Below are 25501 nucleotides of genomic sequence, written 5' to 3'. Positions count from 1 at the left end.
GATGATGGAAACGATGGGGCAAGTGGCCCACATCCCACTGGAGCTGCGACAGGAATGGCCCGTAGGAACACCATCATTGACAATTACTTCTCATGAGCATGTGACATTGTAGCCGTCCCTGGCAATCATGGAACAGTACAAAATGACCAAAAGCACAGCATGTGGGAATAAAAGATATTTGCAGGTTACAGGTTGTACTTGTACATTATCATGTCACAGTTTCCTGCTGTGCCAGATGTGATTTGCCATGCTGAGCACATCTGTGGCATCAGTTGTGTCATGTGCTCTGTTGTGTGGGTGTTGCTGTTTGTACCGGGATGTTGTCAATGTTGAGGTGCACTTATACTTATGTGTGTTTCTGCACCGTGGGTGATTCGCTCCTGCGGCTCTGATTTGTCTGCCACTGGTCCCTTTCATGCAGTGTGCTTGTCAGTTCTGTGCTTCCAGATGTTGCAGACTTCGGTGACTTATGCTCTTTGTTAAGTTGTGACTCTTGGACATGGTTTGTCCACAGGTGTGTTGTTGACATTAGGGGGTGTTTGTTCAGGTGGGGGTGTCCGAGTGTGACCTGCTCCTTTCCGGTTCGCACTCAGCCACCTCGGTGTCGTGCCGTGTACATTGTCGTGGTGATTGGACTGCAGCCATGCTACTCGTCATGTGGTGTCTCTTGCATTGCCAGTGTGGCTGACGTATATGCATGTTTGCTGTGTTTTGCACGTGTGCATGGGTTGGTTGTGTGCTTGTTGATGTGTTGTGTGGGTGACCTTTTGGGCACATGGTGTATTTGGGACTACTTGGTGTTTGTGTGTGCGCTGATATGTTCCGGTGGGATCAGGGACATGATCCTGATTCATTGTGGGTGGCAGTGTGCTCTCCTTAATTGTGCATGTGTGCCATTGTGCCCATCTCCCCCCGTCCACCCACTCGCTGGTCGGTGCGCACTCTGTTGATGTGGTGTCGGGTCATGTTGGACGGTGTCCAGATCCCCGACTCCTGCCACCATCTCCCGACTGGTGACTTTGGTCACCATCTTCTCCATGTCATTTAGCTCCTGGTGTTCTGCTGGCGTTGCTGCTTTCGTGTTGGCAGCGAGTTGCTGCTTGGTTTTGGCATTCACACCATTCCAGGGCCTCTTGTGTTCTGTCATTGTCCTCCTCTGCCATGCAGCGGCATTCACATGGCCCGAGGTGGTGTGCCATTTTTGCCTCTTTGTTGCCAATGACACGTTGGAGCTGACGTACAGTTGGTGTTGGTATTCTGGCTCATCCGTGGCGATAATCGTGTTTTCCCGGCGACTGTCTTCCTCTTCCTCTTCTCATTGGCCTTCCAGGGGCCCGGTATTCCTGGATGTTCCTCCGTGGGGATTGTGGGGTCCATGTTTTCTTCTGCAGTCGGTATGGGTGCATCTGGGGTACTCCGCAGTTGATGTTGTTTTTTAGTGACATTTTTCGTATGCTGTTCTTGTGCTTTTTCCCACATTACGCGTTGGTATTGTTGGCCTCTCGCTGGTTGTCACTGTTTTCCTTACGCCTTACGGTTTGTGTTTTTATCTCAGTCACGGTGGTTGTATTGCGGAAATTGGCCGCGGTTTTGGCGGACTATCGCATGGTACTGCCGTGTTGTGAATTCCACGTTGACATGGGGTTATTTCCCCATGATAGGCTGCGATGCGTAATGTAATGTTGCGTTAGAATCATTTGGTGATATTTAGCCCACGTTTCTGTGAATATACCCCTTAGTTGTAAATGACTCTCATTTGTAACTTAGATATCCAACTTATTTTTTGCTCTCTAGCTATGTTTGCATTGCAGTACGTATACATACATTTATACAGGCAGCAATACACACATAGTCATAATTGAACTACCCAATATCTACAAACATCAGAGTGAAATTATGGTGAATGGCATGTCACATATTAAATTAAAAACAGCACTAACACACTGCATTTATTGCATTAGCTAATTGTTATTTGAAAGACTATGGACTATTAGCTCCTACAAATCCATTAATATTATACATTTTCATGCAGGCAATTACTTAGAGTAATTATTTATTAATTCTCTTGCACGCTGTTACAGATTTGATAAGATTTCCTGAAAGGGCCAATTAATATAATGATGTGCTAGACCTAGAAGTGAAATGTAGGTTTCTCTGCAGTATGCATGACAATTGCCCAGGTACAAGAAAATATATAAAAGTAGAGTTTCACTGTTTACAGTGCTTGCAACTCACAATAGGAGAAATTAAGTGTTTTCTCCCATACATATTTAGATTGCAGATACTACCTGCTGTTGAGAGCCCACGTCCGCATCCTGCCAGCTTTCAGCCTGGTGGCTGGTGTCCTCATCGATGAGTGCTTCTCACTTGAAATCTGAGCTACATGAGAAGGTAAACTCCCCACTGGTATGGACCCGGTCACTCTATCCAACTCTCATTCCATTTCAGTGGGTCTGAACTTTTGTCCCGGTCCAGTGCAACCATATAACCACGGTTGACGCTTTTTGCTTATTGTGCAATATTTACTTAAAACTATATAAGTCTGGTTATACAGATAGAATTGTTTTTGTGGTGGTGTCATTTAATTTATTAAAATATATTCTATTTTTCTGAGTTGGTTTGGGATTTTTCTTGTGTTATGTTTTCACTTTTTTCAATATTTGCGTGCTGCATGGCTACTTTAAACATTGCATCTAAGTCAAGCCTGATTGCTTTTGTACCAAACTAGTGTTAAGCACAGGTTTATTTAGTGAAATGTATGGTTCACCCTGACAAGTATTGTGGGTAATATTGGAGTGGGGCTCTCACACTTCTGAACTAATAACCCAATTTCTTCAAGTTATCCTTTCGGAATTGGTATTGCAATTAAGAGACTTGTTTCTTTTGTACCATTTATGTTTTCTTAACTTGAACAAAACCCTGAACTGTAAATATATTTGATCTATTTATTTATATTTAATTGTGTTAATATAACATAATCACCTAACATTTAAATGTATACAACTAATGTAATATTTACTGTATGTATAAACCTAACTTAATCCATTATAAGTAACATATCTGTAATGTATTTAATATTTCTTTGTAAAAATACACTGTAACCTTTTTTAATCTATGTATTTATCAATGAACCATGTACTTTAAAAGCCTTATCTTTACCTCTCTATATATCTTTATTTAATATATGTACTTGTTATACAATTTAAATTAATAAACATATTCCCAAATTGTTGTTTTCATATTTAAGTTTATTTAATTTGTAATAAATCTGTATCTTAATAAATATTTGGGGACAGCCCCAGAACATTTTCTTTAGTTAATGTAATGCATTTAAAACTATTGAGCACATTTTTTAAATAACACAATCCCACAAAATAATGCAATCAAATTTGAATACATTTGGTTTAATGTTCATTAATAAACCAACCCCAAAATGGAGTGTAGGTAATGTGGAAGGATATTGTAAAAAAGGTTATGCTGATCAGAGACTTTTCTCTTTCTGTGCTACTAGGGAGTAGTAACAAGGATATAAAGTCCCTGCTCTCAAGCCCACTGCACCCCTAGGCTCTCATTACCTTCAGTCACCATTTGCCTGTTGTCACCCTTTTGTCATGCCAATAATGATCACTGCATCAAACTGCAGGAAATTATCGCCTGCAGGGGACCAGGTTACCCAAACTCCTCCTCCAGTTGGAAAACACCAGCCTTTTCAAAGGGTGAAGTTTCTCGATGTTGTCCAACTTTGTCTACTTTTATAGATGAAAGTTTAGCTTTGATTCTTGATTTTGTTACTTTTCAACGTAGACACGCGCTATAAATACTGCGACCTCGTAATGCCACCAGGTTTGTGATACTTTTGTAATGCAGTACAGGATACAGGTAGGTTCAACAGGTATATTTCTTCTTAGCAGAGAGGTGCATCCTTGTCTACGAGCCCCAATCAACTGACATAGAACCCTCAGCGCAGAGCACCAGTAACCTTTCAGCGAGACATAGGAAAGTGAGGGTATGTTACCATTACAACGAAACTTTTACAACGGACTACTTTTACAACGCAACTTTTACAACGCAGGAACCATTACAATGAACTACCATTACAACGCATTTTTTTACAACGCAATAGTTTTACAACGCAATACCTTTACAACGTAAGTATTGGTAAGTATATTATTATAGTAAAAATGTTATAAGTTTGGGTTTTTGGGTAAAGGGGTATTTTTAGGGTTCAGGGCAAGGTTTGGGTTTTTGGGTAAAGGGGTATTTTTAGGGTTCAGGGTCAGTTTTAAGTTTTTGGGTAAAGGGGTATTTTTAGGGTTCAGGGTCAGTTTTGGGTTTTTGGGTAAAGGGGTATTTTTAGGGTTCAGGGTCAGTTTGGGGTTTTTGGGTAAAGGGGTATTTTTAGGGTTCAGGGTCAGTTTTGGGTTTTTGGGTAAAGGGGTATTTTTAGGGTTCAGGGTCAGTTTTGGGTTTTTGGGTAAAGGGGTATATTTAGGGTTCAGGCTAAGTTTTGGGTTTTTGGGTAGAGGGGTATTTTTAGGGTTCAGGGTCAGTTTTGGGTTTTTGGGTAAAAGGGTATTTTTAGGGTTCAGGCTCAGTTTTCGGTTTTTGGGAAGAGGGGTATTTTTAGGGTTCAGGGTCAGTTTTGGGTTTTTGGGTAAAAGGGGTATTTTTAGGGTTCAGGGTCAGTTTTGGGTTTTTGGGTAAAGGGGTATTTTTATGGTTCAGGGTCAGTTTTGGGTTTTTGGGTAAAGGGGTATTTTTAGGGTTCAGGGTCCGTTTGGGGTTTTTGGGTAAAGGGGTATTTTTAGGGTTCAGGGCTAAGTTTGGGTTTTTGGGTAAAGGGGTATTTTTAGGGTTCAGGGCCAGGTTTGGGTTTTGGGGTACACGGATACAGGGTAAAAATAAATTAAAATTAATATTAAATTAAAATAAATTATATTAATTTTAATTAATTACATTAAAAAAAATATTATATAATTACCAATACAAGGAAACAGGGTACAAATAAAATAAAAATAATAATAAATTAAAATAAATGATATTAAATTTAATTAATTACATTAAAAAAATATTATATACTTACCAATACTTACGTTTTAAAGGTATTGCGTTGTAAAAGTATTGCGTTGTAAAAAATGCGTTGTAATGGTAATTCGTTGTAATGGTTCCTGCGTTGTAAAAATAGCGTTGTAAAGGTATGCGTTGTTAAAGTATGCGTTATAACGTCATATATCCGAAAGTGAGTGTTCTGCATAGTAACACCAATAGCACACCTCTACAAGAAGCCATTCATCTCATGGGAAACTAGCTGTGCCATTGTCTGCAAAAATATAGCGGAGATTCCATCCCTTGGATGAATGTACATCAAGCACTCAATGATACTCTTAGCAGAGACCTATTCGACAAACTTAGTTTCAATACACTTATTGTTAAGATCGACTATAACAGAAACAAAGCGTAAGTGACTCAGAAAGCAGAATATTACTCCAATATAATTTAAACAAATCAGTTACCAAGGCCTTGCAGGGTTCTCAATATTTCCTACAGTTTCTTCTTTCTAAACTACATACTCTCTAGCCCACCTGAGTTACCCCTGAGATCAAGACCTGGCCATCAAAATCTGCTCTTGAATCTAATTTTATTTGTGGTCTGCTTTAAGTGGCCATAATGGGCTAAGGTGAATAATCTACTTTGCAAGGACTCTGGAAGTACATATAGCTTGTTAGAAATGGGGTTTTTGCTTTGCTCATGTAAATACCCAAGCCAGGCAAAATCCACCACTCTTGTCAGGGAAAGCTAGATACACAATATAGAGAACCCATGCTCACCCTCTGGTAGCTTGGCACAGAGCAGTCAGGCTAAAAAGACAATGTGTAAAGGACTTGTGCAACACATTATTACAGGAACAAAGTGAAAATAACACAAACATACTCCACACCAGTGTATTAAAAGATAGGGTTTTCTCTCAATAAAATGTGACTAAAACAACAAAAATCCAATAAATAGCTATATCGGTATGCAATTTTACAGATAGCACATCTTATCATGATGTAGGCAATAGCACAATGAGCAGAATCACTTTTATGCTTCTACCCTGATGCAGGTTTAGAAATTGCACTGGTTAGAGGAGCCCCTCCACTTCTATTAGGGATTCTACAGTTGCAATGGTGTTCGATAGAGGATTGACTGTTCCAAAGTGATTCCCTAGTCCGTGGTGGACAAACTGATTGCCGGGACCTCAAGACCGGTAAGCCTTAAGCTTGCAAGGGTATGTGGGGAATAGGTCCTGTGGCCATGTGTGCATGAGCGGGGCTTAATACTCACAAAGCGAAGGACGGTGTAGCTTTCCTTGCCGTGACCCTTGTGGACTGGTTCTCCTCTTATTGGCGCTGCTGTTTCCAAGGCCGTGTGGGTAACAGCGAGGCCCAGTACTCCCAGAAAGCCAGGACCAGTTCAGTTGACATGGGACACCCCAGCAGCATGCCACAGAGGTGGTTGGGTGGGGAGAAGGGTACTGCCGTGCACAATGTCCAGACACAATGTCTTCAGCCCGGCTTGCTTGAATCCAGCGACAAAGTCAGCAAGGGACTCACGGCTGAGCATACCCTGCCACACTTATGGTGGCCAAAACCGGTACAAAAGGGGGTGGTGATGGACAGAGTATCTGAATTAATCAAACACTCACACCCAGTCAAAAGATCTGGGTTTAATCCATCACCGATCTTTAGCCCACTCTGCCACCCCAGTTCAGACATGGCTATATGCAAATCAGTCTGACCCTGTGCCTCATGGGAACAGTCAAGCCCGAACTGCCAAGCCATGTCTTCCCTGGACCGGAAACAAGCTTCCGAGGACCGGTTTCTGGCATTCCAGCCGTCTTCAGCCCGGCTTGCTTCAATCCAGTGACAAAGTGAGCAAGGGACTCACATCTGAGCATACCCTGCCACACTTATGGCGGCCAAAACCGGTACAAAAGGGGGTGGTGATGGACAGAGCATCTGAATCAAACAAACACTCACACCCAGTCAAAAGATCTGGGTTTAATCCATCACCGTTCTTTAGCCCACTCTGCCACCCCAGTTCAGACATGGCTATATGCAAATCAATCTGACCCTGTGCCTCATGGGAACAGTCCAGCCCGAACTGCCAAGCCATGTCTTCCCTGGACTGGAAATAAGCTTCTGAGGACCGGTTTCTGGCATTCCAGCCGTCTTCAGCCCAGCTTGCTTGGATCCAGTGACAAAGTGAGCAAGGGACTCACATCTGAGCATACCCTGCCACACTTATGGCGGCCAAAAACGGTACAAAAGGGGGTGGTGATGGACGGAGCATCTGAATCAATTAAACACTCACACCAGTCAAAAGATCTGGGTTTAATCCATTACCGTTCTTTAGCCCACTCTGCCACCCCAGTTCAGACATGGCTATATGCAAATCAGTCTGACCCTGTGCCTCATGGGAACAGTCAAGACCGAACTGCCAAGCCATGTCTTCCCTGGACCGGAAACAAGCTTCCGAGGACCCGTTTCTGGCATTCCAGCCATCTTCAGCCCAGCTTGCTTGAATCCAGTGACAAAGTGAGCAAGGGATTCACATCTGAGCATACCCTACCACACTTATGGCGCCCAAAAGCGGTACAAAATTAATTGTGCCATAAGGGGAATTAAAGGGGGGCCGGCACTTACCTCATGGAAGCCTGTGCTCGATGGTGTGATCCTGCCCGCCCGGTCCGACTCGGTAGCCAGTACCGGTGAGTGGAGGGCGGGACAGGGAGAGCCAGGTACTTCTGCCCACTGGAGTGGTTAGCGCTCTAGCTGTTGGACAGGAAGGGCAACTTAGCCCTCTCGTCACTACGAGCACGCAATGGTCACGCGCAGGGGAGCGCCTTAGGGCGCGCCTAAGACAAGCCAAAGAGAAGCCTGTCTGCGCCCGGACGGGGCCAGGGGCCATGAGCTTTACATCTTCAGATAGGGAGTATGGTACACCCACACGAGTGTGTTATTCGTCACAAGCACTACTAGATCTACAGATTGCCCCATTGTTGGGCTGTGCGAGGGAGGCTGGGTCACTCCCCGAAGGACCGTTTTCCTGCCGGCATTGTCAGTTTCAGGTGCCATACGATGAATACTATCAATCAGGAACACCTTCTGTGACGGCTTCTAACGCCCATTTAGGGTGGAAGAATCTGCTTTGTAACATTAGATCGCTGCCGAAACATCATACAGAGGTATGGGACCTTATTTCAACCTCAGTCCCTGATTTATGCTTCCTGACGGAGACGTGGATAAAGCCTCATTCGGTCCCTGCCATCACCCTTGGTATCCCAGAAGAGTATAAAATAGTAAGGATGGACCGACCCATAAAGGTGAGTGGTGGTATAGCCATAGTTCATAGATGTGGCATAACCATCTCCATACTGGATTAATGTTGCCTGGCAGATGTGGCATTGATGATCTTTAGGATCAACATCTCGGCTAGGACCAGTTGGAAAGGGGCTTTGGTCTATCGCCCCCCAGGTTCCTGTACGACCTTTCCTATCTCCTTAGTGGAAGCACTGGCCCCGCATATTAACCCTGGTAATGATTTTCTACTTTTGGGGGATTTTAATGTACATAGCGAATCACTGGATAATGCGGAGGCCCAGTCTCTGCTAGCCAATCTTTCTTTATTGGGGCTAACGCAGTACAACTCGGGCCCCACTCACCGGGCAGGACACACATTGGACCTAATCCTCTCCAATTCCCCAAAGATTGTATGCTGTCCCCTAAACAGGTCAATTAGACAGATCATTCAATTTTAGAATTTGTGATGCCTACGCTGACCAAACCCCCAATAAGCCATTACCGCTACCTCTGTGGCCGAAGCAATGGCTCAAAATGTCACAGGAGGTCCTCCAAGAGACATTGGATGAACCCCATATTGCATCCACTGAGGACATCGAGATGGCTCTATCAAAATATAATCTTGCCATCCATTCGGCAGTAGGAATTATCGCCCCTCTGACATCATGTAAACTACGCCCTACACAATGGCAGGAAGTATGGTTCTCTGACCTACTTCGGTCTCACAAGCGGGCATGCAGGAAGCTTGAAAAAGTTTGGGAATCGTCCCATTTGGAGGCTGATAAAATATGCTACCACACTGCTTTGACCTCCTACCATAAGGACATTAGAGCTGCTCGAAAAAACCATATTGCCTCTCAGCTCACGGAGGCAGGTAATGCCCCTAAGGTCCTTTATCGGATTCTTCAAACTTTCACTAAACCTGCAGCCTGTGAAAGTTCTGACGTATCGTCACAACAACTATGTGATGATATCTCCCTTTATCTCACCAGTAAGATCGACAGGATATATGATAAAATCACTGACTCAAGCCTATCTATGGGCCGACCTGTGGCATTGCCTCAGGTAAAGAGGTTAGCTAATCCTGCTGTGCGTACCAAGTTTCCTGCTGCTTCTTTGGGTGGGGTAGAGGACATCATAGGTCTAATTAAGTGTGGCTGCCCTTCAGATCTCATTCCGGGAAGAATTATGCCAGTGGTTGGCAGGGTGCTCGGTCCCTCGATCCAGTCCCTTGTCAACCTCTCGCTCTCCAAGGGCCGAGTTCCACAGGAGTGGAAGAAGGCTTGGGTGAGACCCAATCCGGAAAAATCCCTCTATCCCTTGGACAGATCTGTCCAACCTCAGACCTATATCTCTGCTTCTGTACCTGAGCAAAATAACGGAAAAGCACGCCAATATACATCTGTCGAGCTTTATCGAACAAAAGGGAGTCTGGAATATTCTCAGTCCGGCTTCAGGCCAAATCACAATACAGAATCTGCACTCCTTTCAGTGACAGATGACCTCCATATGTTCCAGGACAAGGGACACTCGGTGATATTGGTGCTATTGGATTTATCGGCAGCGTTCGATACCATATCTCATGACATCTTGCTCGGGCGTTTGGCAGAGATTGGGCTTGAGGGTTTGGCACTGGCCTGGCTGAGGAGCTTCCTATCCGGCCTCACACAGTGTGTTAACATGGGTGCTTTTCGATCTGGTGCAGTAGAGATCAATAAGGGGGTGCCACAGGGCTCTTGTTTGAGCCCTACACTTTTTAATATCTATGTGGCCCCCCTGGCTAGGATCATGAGAGCTTTTGGTTTTATCCCAGTGTCATATGCTGATGACACTCAGCTCCTTTTTCCATTTAAATCACTCACCCCTGCGGCGAAACAGTCCTTCTCTGAAGGCATGAAGGCGGTCGCACAGTGGATGGCCTCGAATTTCCTACAATGCAACGTTGGAAAAACGGAGGTTATGCTTTTTGGGTAAGCCAAAATGTTGTGGACCCCTGACTGGTGGCCTTCCGATCTAGGTCCTGTTCCCAGCCCTAAGCAGGTGGTGAAGAATTTGGGGGTCCGATTGAACCAAGGTCTGTCTTTGAAGGACCATGCAAATAACACAGTAGGGTCCTGTTTTCATGTAATTGGACTACTCCGCAAAGTGTTTCCTTTACTCCCAGACATCACCAGGAAAACCTTGGTTCAGGCCTTGGTGCTCAGTCACCTGGTTTATTGCAACGGGCTGCTGGCATCGGCTAATGAGGGAGTACTCAGCAGGCTTCAAGTGGTGCAAAACACTGCGGCAAGGCTGGTCCTAAATGCCCCTCCCAGATCCCATTCACGCCCCCTGCTAAAAAAAATTACACTGGTTACCAATTCGTCAAAGGGTCAAATTTAAGACCTGCTGTACGGTCCATAAGGGCTTACACGGGCTGGGCCCCCTGTACTTGGCCGAAAAATTTGTTCCCTACAATCCAGCTTGCTCCCTCCGGTCAAGTAACCAGTTACTTCTTCAAGCTCCCACTGTAAAAAAGGCAAGACAGGGTGGTAAAGCCCTGTCTTCCATCGGCCCAGCTCTATGGAACAAACTCCCTTTCTCGCTTAGGCAGTGCTCGGACCATCTAACTTTTAGGAAAAGGCTGAAAACATTTTTGTTCCAGTCTCTGCATCTTATCTAGCCTCAGCTCTCCTATTCCACTGTTCACTGGCGTCAGGCGCATAGATACTCCTTCGGGAGTCGATTTTAGCGCGGTACAAACCCACAAATAAATATCTGGATAATTTTTGTTCCATTGGTTTCATACGCCCTTCTCTTTCCACAGCAGCTTCTCCCCCTTTTTTTTTACGTGTAAAGCCAACGGCGAGTTGAGAACTTGTATAGATTATCGCCAATTGAAGAAAAACACAGTGAGAAACCGAAACCTTCTTCCGCTTATCCCTGTGTTGTTGGAACAGGTAAGGAAGGCCAACATCTACACTCGGCTGGGTTTGAGAGGAGCATATCACCTGGCAAGGATTTGCGATGGGGATGAGTGGAAGACGGCATTCAAAACTCGTTTTGGGTTGTTCGAATACTTGGTTATGCCGTTTGGGTTGTTTAACGCCCTGGCGGCTTTTCAGTATTTTCTCAATAATGTGATGAGGACTACATAGACCAGTTTGTAATAGTCTTCATCGATGACATCCTGGTCTATTCTGTCTCTCCTGAACAACATGTGAGTCACGTGATCCTGATCCTCAAAAAACTACAGGACAACAGTTTGTATTGAAAACTTAGGAAGTGCGAGTTCAGCGTTACTGAGGTAGAATTCTTGCGTGTCATTCTGAGTCCCCGAGGTTTTAGGATGGCTGAGAGAAAAGTCGAAGCGGTTCAGAATTGGCGTGTTCCAAAGAGTGTGAGAGATGTGCAGTGTTTTTGGGGTTTCTCCAACTACTATAGGAGATTCATCTCTCACTTCTCACAGTTGACCTCTCCAGTAACCAGGTTGTTGAGGAAGGCCAAGCCTTTTCTCTGGACTTCCGAAGCCATGGAGGCTTTTGTTCAGTTAAAAGAGGCTTTCTGTACTGCATCCATATTAAGACATCCTCACTTAGACATATCGTTCGTGGTGGAGGCAGATGCTTCGGATGTGGCCATAGGGGCGATGTTGTCTCAGAGAGACAAACTTTCAGGGCAACTGCATCCAGTGGCTTTCCTTTCCAAAAAATTGAACTCGGCCAAAGTCAATTATGTCGTGGCCAAAAAAGAACTCCTGACCATCAAAAAAACCTTCCAGGCGTGGAGGGATTACCTCTGGGGGCTCAACATCCCATAACGGTCTACTAAGATCACAGGAACCTCCAGTTCATGAAGACTGCCCAGCATCTATCACAACAACAAATGCGGTGGATGCTGTTTTTTGCTGAGTATGAGTTTGTGATCAAATTTCGTCCAGGGTCAGACAACAAAAAAGCAGACTCGTTGTCAAGACAAGGAGAGAAGGCGATCGCCCAACAGGATGAACAGAGAGCCATTATAAAACCGGTAAAGATTCTATGTACAGTAAGAGTGGAGCAGTTTCTTGAACAAGTCGCCAACAATCGATCTCTAGCCCACCGGCAAATATGGGACGATCAAAATGTCAATCGATCCCTCAAACAAGGTATCCCTATGTATGAGAATAAACTGTATCTGCCTACCCACGCCCTCCGATTGAAGGCTTTCAACTGGTGCCATGATGCAGTAATAGCAGGTCATCCGGGACACAAGAAAACATTATACTTGATGCAACATCAGTTCTGGTGGGAAGGCATGTCCAAAGATGTGAAACTATGGTTGGGTCAATGTGAGACATGTGCCCGAGCGAAGGGGGAACAAACCAAGAGCAAAGGAATGCTTATGCCACTGCCCACCCCGTCTCAACCATGGCAAATGATTAGTTTAGATTTTATACTGGGCCTACCAACCGACGAGGTCGGACAAAGATTGGCCATTTCATCTCATGCAAACATCTGCCTACGGCAAACAAGACCGCACAACTGCTGTTGACACATGTAGTCTGTTTGCATGGGATTCCTAGGGTCATAATCTCAGATAGAGGTCCTCAATTCGGTGCCCGATTCTGGCACATGTGGTGTAAGGCATTGCATGTGGAAGAAGCTCTGTCAACCAGTTTCCATCCCCAGACGGATGGACAAACAGAATGGTTGAATCAGACTATAAAGAGATACTTGAGATGCTATGCTGATGAAGCAGCTGAATTGTGGGTATCTTTGTTGTGGTTGGCTGAGCATTCCTATAACAATGCGTGGCATTAGTCCATTGGAGAAACCCCTTTCCGGGCTAACACCGGTTTCCATGCCAACACCTTGCCTTTGGTAGTTCCTAGCGAAGTAAAGAACCATCCGATGGTGTCGGCTCAATTGAAAGCTCTCTTAAAAATCCACCGACAAATACAAACTCATCTGGATCAGGCCAAGAAGCCATATAAGAGATGGGTGGATCGTCACCTGCAGGCAGGTCCCTTGTATCAGGTGGGCAACAAGGTCTGGCTTTCAGCGAAGAACATACATTTCCGATATCGCAGCATATTCCATCCACGGTATATAAGTTCTTTTACCGTTCTCCGCAGGATAAATCCAGTGGCTTACAAACTGAAGTTGCCCGCTTCTTTGAGGATTCATCCCATGTTCCACTGCAGTTTGCTGAAAATCGCACAAAGCGCGCGCCGCAGGGCAGCGGCACCAGTGATGAGGGCTGGTCAGATGGAATATGAGGTGCGGCATATCCTGGATTCCCGGTACCGCCAGGGTCATCTGTGGTACTTGGTGTCGTGGAAAGGGTATCAGTCAGAGGATGTTTACTGGGAGCCATGCTCAGGGGTCCATGCCCCCTGTGTGGTGCTTGTGTTCTATTCCCTGAATCCCGGTAAACCGGGCGCTAGGAGGCACTTGGGAGGAGGGCATACAGTCATGAACTGACATATGGCACCTACAGTACTGACAGAATCACCAGACTACACTTCCCAGAAGACCTTCCTTCTGGGAGGGACTAAAGCCTTATATTCACGTATCGCGCAGGTGGGCGTCAAAAGTGATTCTAACATTGGAGTGTCCCGCTCTGATTCCTGCCGGTCGTACCTCCCGGTGGATTGGAGTTCTTGGCTGAGACATGAAGCTCTGCTATCCTGTTCCCGTTGGGCTCCGTCCGAGCCTCCTTCAGTGTTTCTGCTCGGCTGGGCATGAAATGTCTGCCATCGAACACTGTCCCCGCTAGCGGCTGCTGCGGGAACGTTTTACCTTCTCCTGTGTCCCGTTGGGCTCTGTCCGAACATTCGGCCGTGTTCCGCTTGGCTGAGGGCGAATGCTTGGAGCCTTGTCCTCACTGCTGCAGATGCGGCATTAGTATGGTACACCCTTTTCCCTGGTTTGGAACTTTACGCGCGGCCGCGGTAAAGTATTGATTTACTTCTTCATTTTGGCTGATAGTTTCTTGGTGATCTTCGCTGTCCTTGGAGCTATTGAGATTCCCGGAGTACCGTAAGCTTTCTGGCATCCAGTGAGGATGTCATGGAATAAAGCACTTGATTTTCTTTCATGTTTTGTGGAAATACTATGACAAAGAATAACAGACAGTATTGCTGAAACGGCTAGTTGTTCTTTTGAATCCTTATTTTTTGACACTCAGTTTTACTAGACTTTCTGTGGAACAGTATCTCTTTCCTGTTGAGGGATCTTTTGATTGCATACTCCTATTTAATTTGGCACCAAGAACTTCCTCTGGTTCTGGAGTTGGCCTTTCCTTTTTATTATTGGGAGTGTGATAGAGGGTACGTATGTGAAGGGTTATGGTTATACAAATGTTTTATTCAGTGTTATGTTTGAGTTGTTAACGTGTACTTTGACTTTTAGATATAGCCAAGTCCCTGCGACAGAGAAGCATCTTTCCATGGAGAGAGAGAAATGAAGGGTACACCTCAATAAACCATCTACTCTGGGTATGGAAACAATCTAGTGAGAATTATATGAGAGTAGCCAAAGATCTTTATGTTGGTAAACTTTTATGTCTTTCATTTCAGTGGTATCCCTTCCACTGCTGTTCCTACCCTATCCCTCGCTTGATTACCTCTATACTCTGTGTATACTTATATAGTCAGAGTGTGGGGAAGTCAGGAAGTGGACCCTTCTAAGCATCACCATGATCCTAAGGAGCTTGGTTGCCATGACAGATATGGTGGTAAGCACGCCACAGGTCCAACTTGGAAAAGTATTTTCCACCCTTCAGAGGTAGTGCAACTTCCCCAGTTTTGGAGAGGGGAAAGTTGGGCATTACAATGTTATTGTGCAAGTTCTGGTCGCTTCCTTGGTTATTTGATAAATATTTCCTGAATTACTTCCCACCCTTCTTTTCCTGCTTATTACATACCCCCTCCTATCTTGTACTGTCCTATCCTGTAGCAGCCACCTCTGAGTTGCTGGAACCCTTTCCATCTAATCTTTCAACTTCTCTCATGAACAGATTAGATTTGTCCACCACCTTGACTATAGTGGTAGCCTGCTTTAAAGTTGGGGTACTTGAATCCCAAGAGCTCTCTTCCATTTTTTGTTTGTTGTAGCACAGGGCAATTAGTTGATCCATTAATAACAACTGCACCATATCCCCAAACTGATTTTTCATTGCTAAATTTCCAATTCCACATGAGCCACATTTATGTGGTTGTCAGCAGCACACTACAGACTAGATACCAAAACTTTCAGACTGGCTGCAATGCTAGGTTGCTGCAAAGTGTTTTTTGAGGGCGACAGAGCACAATCCTCAAAAGTGTCACACTATGTAATGATACAGTTAGCACATGGGCAGATGGGCAGGAGGGCAGAAGGGCATTGGTAGAATGCAAATGCATTTCATAACAAGAGATGTGAAAGGAATAGTATTTCACTTTTTACTCTCTACTGAAAAAGCTCAAAACTCCTGAAACACATATCTAGAGATACATAACACTGGCTGCACCAACAATGGTGAATACCAAAGGCTTTCAATTAAAGTGAGTCTTATCATGCACTGCATTTAGCATAACGCATGTGGGCTAATTGTATGCTGGTATGCTAGCAAGTGTGCCCCCTCATCCTTGTGTGGCTGGTTCCTTTCTGGGTTACTGTGTTGATGAACTCTGGGATGTACCTGTGCTCTAGGACTGGTACTAAATCTGAGAACAATGTGAGCAGCATTGCCAGAACTCCAAAATGTCACTTTTTACTCTCTACTGAAGAAGGGCAACAGTCCTAAATCATGTGTCTAGAGATACATAGAACTGGCGGCACCAACAATGTCAAACAATGAAAAACCCACTCAAGGCACCAAAATGCACATGCAAATACGGCTTCCTTAAATCAAAGAAGACAAACTCCAGATGAGGGTAGCTGACACTCTGTGAGTAATTAACTTGTTGCTAAAATGTTGTGATGACAAATATGTTGAATTGATATCTTTATTCTTAACAAAGACAATAGAACTACATTGATGTCAATTGGCTCTGATCAGCTGACAAAGATTTCTCAGCCAGGAGCACCAGAAACCTTCCAAAACATTGTAAATCTTGCCCAAACAGTTGGCCAGATTTACAATGGTGCCAAGCAACAATGTGAAACACCCAAAGGTACTGCACTGCGTTGCCTGACAGGGAGATATGGCACTCTTCTCCCCTTTTCCTAGATCAGAATTTTACTGCCAAGGATCACACAAAGTGCAAGGGTGTGTGTGTTGGTCTAGCATAGGTTTTGTACTGGAAGGGCACCTATCTAGTACAAAATACTATGACTAGACAAGTTTTAGAACTTCTCCTACTTCGTATGCATGCTGTACAGTGCAGCACACATGCAAAGTCGGAAAAAAGGAGAAATGAAAACATTTCTCTTTTAAATGCCATTATTATGTTTTGGTACAAAATCCTGTCTACTAATATTAGTGGAAAAGGTTTTTTTCTCAAAAAGCATGGGTGGTTGCATTGGAACGCCCATGTACCACCCACCTAATGCCCTCACGGTGCTAAGTAACACATAACAGTGCTTCTTTCTGGTTTGTATTACTTTTCCTAACAACCCTATGTGAAAAGCAATTTGAGTTGGTTTGTAAACCCCAAAAAAGATTTCAAGTTGGGTAGGAGTTACTACACTTGTAAGAAAGTGAATTAATAAAGTAAAACAAGAAATAAAGTAATTAACCTGATATGTCTAGGCAAAGGTTTCAATAATTAAAACCATAGCTCAACCGCTTGTGGCTATGGCACAGAGCAAACGGTTTAACTTAAGAAAATGTTTAAAGCATTCAGGAGTACCAAAACAGTTGTCAAATGTCAAAATCACAACACAATAAAAAGGGCACTCAAATGTATAAAATTAGAGAACAATTAAAAAACAATAAGTAACACCAAAATTACAAAAAATAAAATGATGGGAAAAATAGATATTAGTTTCTAAAGGTTTAAGGCAACATGTGCTAAGAAAAAGTAAAGAGCAATTACTCATCACTTCTCCAGAGGGGTAAAGTTACAGGCTGTACCAGTTCTATTAAAGCTGAGTAGCCATTGAGCTTGGTGGGAAAAACTCAGAGAGGAAAAGGATCAAATTTCACACCTAGGGAAGTCCTCTTGTCATTCTTGTCATTTTCTAGCTTTCACATGGTCACAATTTCTATGTTTAGACGAACTCTCTTTTTCAGAGCTCGGAATGTTCCAGCGGGACAAGGCTGCAGGCTGTATCCAATGAAGAGCTCCACAAATCCTTATACCTTTTCAGCGATGGCCCTCTGAATTGGGTTTGATACTGTGGAGAAGCTTTAAGGGGGAGAAACCTCCTTTTTCAGCAGAGTGATGTTGTGCCATAGCTGGATCAGCTCACTGCCCTCAAGTGGCTGGATTTCAGAGTCCCACAGCTACATCGAGGTAACTTAAAACTGGCACTGGTTGTAGCCTCACTTCCACTGGGTTTCAAGCCTGCCTGGCTGGGGTGAGAACTGTTTACCTTTCCTAGGTCTCACCTTACATTTACTTGTGAAAGAGCAATCCATTTACAAGTTAATGAAGTTTCTAGGTCCAACCTACTGGTCTTTCTGTAAGGGAAAAAAGCACCTACCCATGCCCAGGTGTTAGACCTGTAAGCCTTAGGGGGGTCTTCCCCCAAACATTTTCCCTTCATCCTCCCATTTTTTATTGATCTCGTTTATGTTGGCCTTAATACTCTGGGCACTTTACCATTGTTAAACAGTGCTAAAGTGTTTGTACTCTCTCCTTTATAAATGGTACAATTGGCTTACACCCAATTTGTAAATTTAATTTATGTGTATGTCCCTACTAAAGTGTTACTTCATGTACCCAGGGTCTGTATATTAAATGCTACTAGTGGGCCTGAAGCACTCCTTGTGCCACGCACTTTCGTAGCCCTCTAAACATGTCCCAGGCCAGCCATAGCACACTGTATGTGCAGTTTTAAACTGCCATTTTGACCTGGCAAAATAAACCTTTTGTCAGACCTAAATCTTCTTTTTCATGGCCTTGATTGACAGGGTAGCTGTCAATCAGACAATTAAGTGAGATCCCCAGGGGGGGTGTTATACATGCAGCGCATATTTCTTCATTGCGATGGGCATGCCTTAAAAGGTGCACTCGGCGCAATGAAGGAAAGTGCACTGTATTAAGATGAATGCCCCCAGGGCAGCGGATTCATTTGTAAAATGGAGTGGCTGCTTTGAAGCCGATCTGTGTTTTCACAGTCCTGGCTGCAATCCCCCTGCAATATGAAAGGGAAATAGAGATACCCTTGCAGGCGGGTGTAGTGAATGACTAAAACTACCTGAAAGGGGATGTCTGGGGGGGTCCATGTTACACCCTTTTCCTCCTCCAGAGGGCTGCCAGTGCATCACCTGAGAGCTTCTTTGCCTCTGTGTCCACATGCAAATGGAGTAACGCCCTCTAAGAATAGCGCTGGTGCTTTAAGTCCACCCGTGCAATCATTATTACAGACGGGGCTGCACAAGCATCTGTGGCCCCTTCTGTAATACCAAAGTGCCCCGGGGCCTGGTAAAGTGGGCACAAACATCCATTGCACCTCAGGGACACTTGTATAATACAGCCCCAGCAGAGGGGCTTTGGCTCTACGCACATGTTGGGAGCCAGGAGTATTGTTTTGATTGGGCAGAAGTTATGTGCTTCCACAAAAAAAGCGCTTACTCTACACATAGCTGTGATCATTTGGTTTATTTACTCAGTGACCTCAGGGTGAACTTTCAAGGGTAAACACATTCTATTAAACTGTCTTAGATAATGAGATAACTTATGATGATTTTCTCTGGCATCAGAACATGTGGGTTGAAGGTATCATTAAACTACATTAATTTTTCAGATCTGGCATGCCAGTGCAACTGTCATTGACCTTTTAATCTACACCAATATTATACTACAGTTCTTTGCTTCTACATAGCCTTTCTCACGCTACTTACATGTACTACTTCACATTAGCACCCAACATTCTTTTTAATGTTAGACCTATTGGCATTTCCAATGCTTGTTAGTACATGTAAGCCCCCCTATACAGCAGGGTTGAGCGTGTTTAAAAAGTTGGACATGTATTTTTAACTTTTGCATGTGAAAGTGGTGAAAAAAATCTTACATTTGTTTTTCTCTACTGCAAGGCCTGCCTCACCAAGGCAAGTAGGAATATCGAGTTTTAGAAAGTTGGCATTTTGTTGTCCTAGCCATTTGGTGCTTGCAGCCTGTTACTGGGTCACATGACTAGGTGTAGTTTGCAGTTGGCCTTTGTGTATTCCTCCCAGACAGCATCATAATAGAGAGCCTGGCTGTTGTCAAGATGGCCCATTTCTGACTTGAATGGGGGATATAGCTGTCACCTACCACACTTGCACTTTAAAGGCGCTGGCTCAGCTCACACACAAAGGACTTTACCTAGCCTTTTGTGCCGCCAGACAGACTGGGACCAGGGTAGGGAGACAGGAAATTCCTGACACCTCTGAGAAGGGAAACTACAGAAGCTGCTCCCACTTCAAAGTGGGCACCATGTATAAAGATGGAAGCCTCAGACCCACCTTTCTGCTGCTCTGCAACACAAAGTTATGCTCTGCGACTATGCTGCTCTGTTGCCTTGCTGTTTTGTTGCCCTGCTGCCTCAGTGAGAAGTACTGGACCTGCACCTTGATCCCAGGATCACCAGCGTGACTCCAGGGACTAGTTGGATGGTCTTCTGATCTGAGCTACAGGGGTAGAAAAGACTCCAGTCATCCTGAACCCTGTACCTAAACTCTGCCTGCTGTGAGTCCTAACTCTCAAAGTTGTTCCTCCCCAGTCCTGGACATTTGGATGTAGGACAAGAGGTGCTCTGCCAGACCACATGTGAACTTTAACAGAAGTGACGAAGTACATTGCAAACTTGATGCAACATCGCAACTCCTCATCAGAATTGATGCACTGCGAACCAGCATTGATGCATGGCCACTTTGCAGTGCTCACAGCTCCTCATTGGAACTGATGCAGCACGATGTGGCTTTGATGCATGCCTGTACCACAGCCCTCGTAGCTCATCAAAACTGCGGTTGCAAAACATATCCTCAACACGCACCTCACGTCAATCCTCAGGACCACTGCTATGTGATGCAATGCTCTGTAACCTGGAATTAATGTAAAACCATCAGTGGTCCTAACTTGGTACTTGCATAGAGCCCACAGCCCATTGCGGTCCGCTTGAACTTGTGACTTTTCCCAGTTCGAAGTGACCCGATAACCACAGTTGGTGTTTGGTGCTTATAAGCAATGTTTTGCCCTGAACAGTACAACATTGTTTATCTCTGGTTCTACTATTTGGATTTTTGTTGATTTGGTGTAAAATAAATTATTAATTCTTGCTCTATTTTATTTACTTGGTGTGGGGCTTTTCTTGTGATCTGTTTTCACTTTATTACTGCTTGAGTGCTGCATAAATACTTTGAACATTGCCTCTAAGTTAAGCCTGACTGCTATTGTGCCAAGCTACCAGAATGTTAAGCACAGATTAATTTGGGGTTGCTTGGGATTCACCCTGACAGGGATTGTGGCTCTTCCTAGGGAAGGGCTTGCACACTCCTCAAACAAAAACCCAATTTCTCACACAGCCATTTGTTCTACTCTAGGACAAGTTTCACACCTCAGGGGGGTCAAGCACTAACAGGGCAGCTGCTAGCCTGCTCATGCCAATGAGCCCCCAGGAGATTGAAGCATGAAAAAGGACAGTTTCTCATAGTTGGTTTTCCTGAATATTAATAAATATGTAGCTTCACCATTGTAAGGAAATGCTTCTTTTTGGCATGATCACCACACACAGCTTTGGAGCTTTGACTGATGCTGCTGACTTCTCAACTCTGAATGTGCACTGAGTCCTGCCGAACCACCTTCTTTGCCATTGCTCTGACCCTTAAAATGAGTAGGTGTGATTAGCTCACCCACAATTGTCATAAGGTAAATTATTTGTAAGTCCCTAGTGTATGGTAGCAAGCATACCCAGTTCCTGTTAAAGTGTCCCTCATGAACTGCACCGTTTATTGTGTCACCACAAGCAAGACAAAACAAAGTAAAGTATTTATTTATATCTTAAGGTACGGGTTACTCTGTCTCAACAGCGACAGATATCCCATCCGCCAAAATGTAAATCCCATTGTGTAAAATAGTATTTATATTTTGGCGAATGGGATATCTGTCACTGTTGTGATGGAGTAACTCCTTCGTTAGATCTAAATCAGGCACATAGTCTATTTTTGCCATTGAAACTAATGACAAAGTCCAGACCCTCCTTTTTAATATATGCCAGGCCTATTGAGTCCTAATAAAAGGTGCTGTACATGAAAAAGTTGGACATGTGTTTTTATATGTCCTAATAATAAAGACCCTAAAATGTTGTTTTTGATTTAGAAAGGCTGGTCCCCTGATTGGCAAGAACTGGGTTCCAAGCTGATAACTCAGCTTTGGTAACTACTGAATGGGCCTACTCATGTTGGTACTTCAAGTTATCAAATGAATTGTTACAGTAAAGCTAAGTGGAATTGAATGTACCTTTTGAATACATGGCAACTTTAGAAAGGTTTCACTCTGTTGTCCAAGTCCTCCAGTGACTGTTCATGGCTGCTGGTGACAACAGAGCTTTCTACTCTCCTGGGGGCTCAGGGGGTGTGAATGATTCTCAGCAAGCAACACAACATAGGAAAAGGTGTTATCTCTTCCTGGCAGGAAGGTCAAATGGGGTGTGAGCCCTAAAAGGCGAGCTTCAAAGAGGAAACTGCTATGAGTGGTAAATGGTGGACACGCAAAAGAGGGGCTGTTTTCTTCTGATAGACAAGTTGCCATCAGGGACAGACAGAGGGAAACAGTTTCTGGACCAGTTTTCCCATGGGAGTGCATAACTTAAGTAGCCATATTTCTAGGATGGGCCACCAAGCTCCACGCAACAAGAACTGAGTCCTGCCATCTTGGGAGTGGGTAAAATATTGTATTGTATTGGGACAGCTAGATGCAACACTTGACAGGATATTGTCGTCAGACATGAGGGGACCGGTAGTCCAATGGCTAGTAGTCACTGCATCCCATGAGCAAAGTTCTGGGCCTAAAAGTGGCACCCCTGGCACCTAGAACTCAGCTCAAATCTGCATTGGAAAGAGGATGGAAGAAGGACTGCCCTGCTGTTTCCTGGAACTTGAAAAGAGAGGCTGCACCAAAGACTGGACTGGGCCTGCTGATCCTTGGCCAGCAAAGAGAGGACTGTGCCTGAGGTGTTCTGCTTGAAGAAAAGTTGTTGCTGAGCCCCAGGCAGAATACGTGACTGCAAGAGTTGGCTGTCTTCGTGTTCCAGCTATAGGGCAACAAAAGCTGAAGAAGCCTGTTGTGGCAAGTTGGTAGCCACAATAGCGTGACCACCATTGACCGTTGAAGTGCACAGCCTGGAAGACTGAGTTCTAGCCTTCAGAAGTGGCACCTGAGTCTGCTGGACTTGAAAGAGTTGCTGTAGTATTGTTTGGTCACTCAAGATTGGCACTAGCCTTAGTTAAACAGAGCCACTAGGTGTGGCTGTACCTGGAGAGGAGTAGACCAGTGGCAACTAGTTTTTGGCTGGACTTCATCTGGATTTGAAGGGACATCGACTCATGTGACCAAAGTCTCTCCACTGTGTTCTTGGACCAAGAGGGACTCCAGGAAGACCTCATCATCGGATCGATATACTCAGCATTCTTCAACATCTGCCGCATCCCGGAGCATAAAGACCATTGAATTGATGTCTATGGAGGTCCGCCCATAGAGCCTGAAACTGGACTTGTAACTGCTTTGACCGCAAGACAACTATCCTGCAAAGCCTTATTGGCCACTATCAATTAATCCATGACTCACTCTCTGCCAGAGTTGGTCACCCAAAACGTGCTATATTACCAATTTGCAACTTTCAAATATTTTTCAAGTAACCAATAACCACGGTAGTTGCCAATGCTTGAATGCGATTTGAACAAAAAGCAATGACTTCGGAAAAGGGTAGAGGCAGCTCCAGATGTAAAGTAAATCGCAGAGGCAACATATTCTGAAAAAATATTCTTCTTTTTAATAATCTTTTATGTATGGGTGCACAGGACAGCCAACGCGTTTCGGTCCCCACCTTGGGAGCTTCGTCAGGGCTGAAAGCAACGTGAAACATATATATACATTAATACAAAATACAAAAATATACAATAAATAACATGAACTGACAACAAATACATAATGAAACACACAACCCAGTTTTACAGGACGATTACGAAGATGGCATTTGGGAAATATAGGCAAAAGGCACAATATCTATAAAAACTAATCACAGACAATGGAAAAGACTACAGTTAAAAAGACAACATTTAAAAAAACAATTTTAACAAGTACCATTAGTATTTATAGTTCCAGATGTCATATATATATATGACCAATTCAAGGGAGCATTGTTGCTACATCCTATACTAGGAACTACTAAAAGGGCAAAGGCAAAGAGGGGAGATCTTAGATAAAAGTGAAAATCATTCAAAACAGTGTGACGTTTCAAAAACACAGAAGTAGAGTCTCACCAAAGTCAACGAGTTATTACACATACAGAAATGTACAAGTCCAGGCTGGGCAGGCCATATTAAGCTCAATCAAAATCCACATGGGCAGGAAATGAACTATCGATTTAGAAAAAAGAAAAGTTGAACAAAGTGTAAATGTTTATCCAGAGAACATCAATCTTACAGCACAACACACAGAAGTGAGACACGATAAAATCTCACCAAAGTCAAAAGTGTGGCACGATAGTCTGGGCACCGTGAGGACCAATTGACATAGGGTATTAATTCCAAGGTAATCAAGAATCTGAAAAGATGAGGACAGTATCTAAAGCCCCCTCATACATCAATGCTTATAAGTACAGTTTTTTTCCCATCAACATGTGGTAATATATGACACAGTTAGTGTAACATCTAATAATGACATAATCAAGATAGTAAGCACCAAACCACCTATAATGACTCATTCTCAGCTACACGTAAGGGCAAAATTGGGTATTCCAAGACAGTCAGTCAGAGTCAGATACAATTAATTAGAGAATTTACACATAGTCAGTCCAGAAAAGGACTATAATGTTCGCGAGATGAAAAGGTCACATAGGTGAGAAATCGTAACTTGGTCCAAACTCAAGCTTTAAAACGTATAAATATTATCACAAGTTTTAATCTAATCAACAAACCAAAACATGATAAAAAGAATGGAGTATTCCATATGTATCATGAGTCTAGGACAGCGTAGCTAACATAATAAAATATATATATATGTGAACTTACATGAGTATAATGAACTTGGATAAATCGCAGAAATGCGGTCTTTCATACAGACTTGGCAGACCTTGATAAGTTGCCAGACCAGTTTGTTCTGAAAGTAAAAACAAACAATAAGCTCTAGCAGGGGGGAGCATTTTATGAGCCCTACTCTGACGAACATCATAAAGGTTCCTCAATGAAAGTTATCAACACGGATGATCAGAAAAAGAATTGCGAAACACCACGCATGCTATGTCACAATCCCCCATCCCCTGGTTTGAAGAAAAAATAGGTAAAACAGGAGCAGAACACCCCTCAATTCTAAGTTCTACGTTAGGTGTCACCCATGCGTAAAACATATGCCCACTTCCAGGGAAAACTTGTCAAGAGGGAGCAACACGGCACACTGCATTTGAAGAAAGTTAAATATGTATAAATCACTCAATTAGGCGAGGGTTAAATGACCCAGAGCATCGTACATTTATCACCATGACAGGGGAGACGCTGCCATCGTATACCAATACGAATTGGAAGTTGTTTAAACACCGGTCCCCACTTATCAGAAAAATATATATATAAGTGCGCCGGTTAGCGGTACAGGAAAAGGTGTATCTGTAGGATTGCGCAAGAAACTTACGTTTGTATGCAAGAAATTATAATGAGTGGGCCAAGCCACCCCCATAACAAAATATGCGGTATCCATCACAAAAAGTGCCAAATAGTCCTCGCCTCCGGAGTGAAACCCGGGGCAGACTAACAAAGCATCCAGCTTACCTCTAAAACGTATATCCTCAACAACAAAAACCCCCGAACAGGACGCCAGCGCCATCTTGATCCAGAGGAATGTCTTTTAAGCCAAA

This window comes from Lissotriton helveticus, chromosome 2_1 (assembly GCF_964261635.1).
Source record: "Lissotriton helveticus chromosome 2_1, aLisHel1.1, whole genome shotgun sequence".
Taxonomy (NCBI): domain Eukaryota; kingdom Metazoa; phylum Chordata; class Amphibia; order Caudata; family Salamandridae; genus Lissotriton; species Lissotriton helveticus.
The sequence above is the reverse complement of the archived record's forward strand: the minus strand, read 5'-3'. Positions refer to the sequence as shown.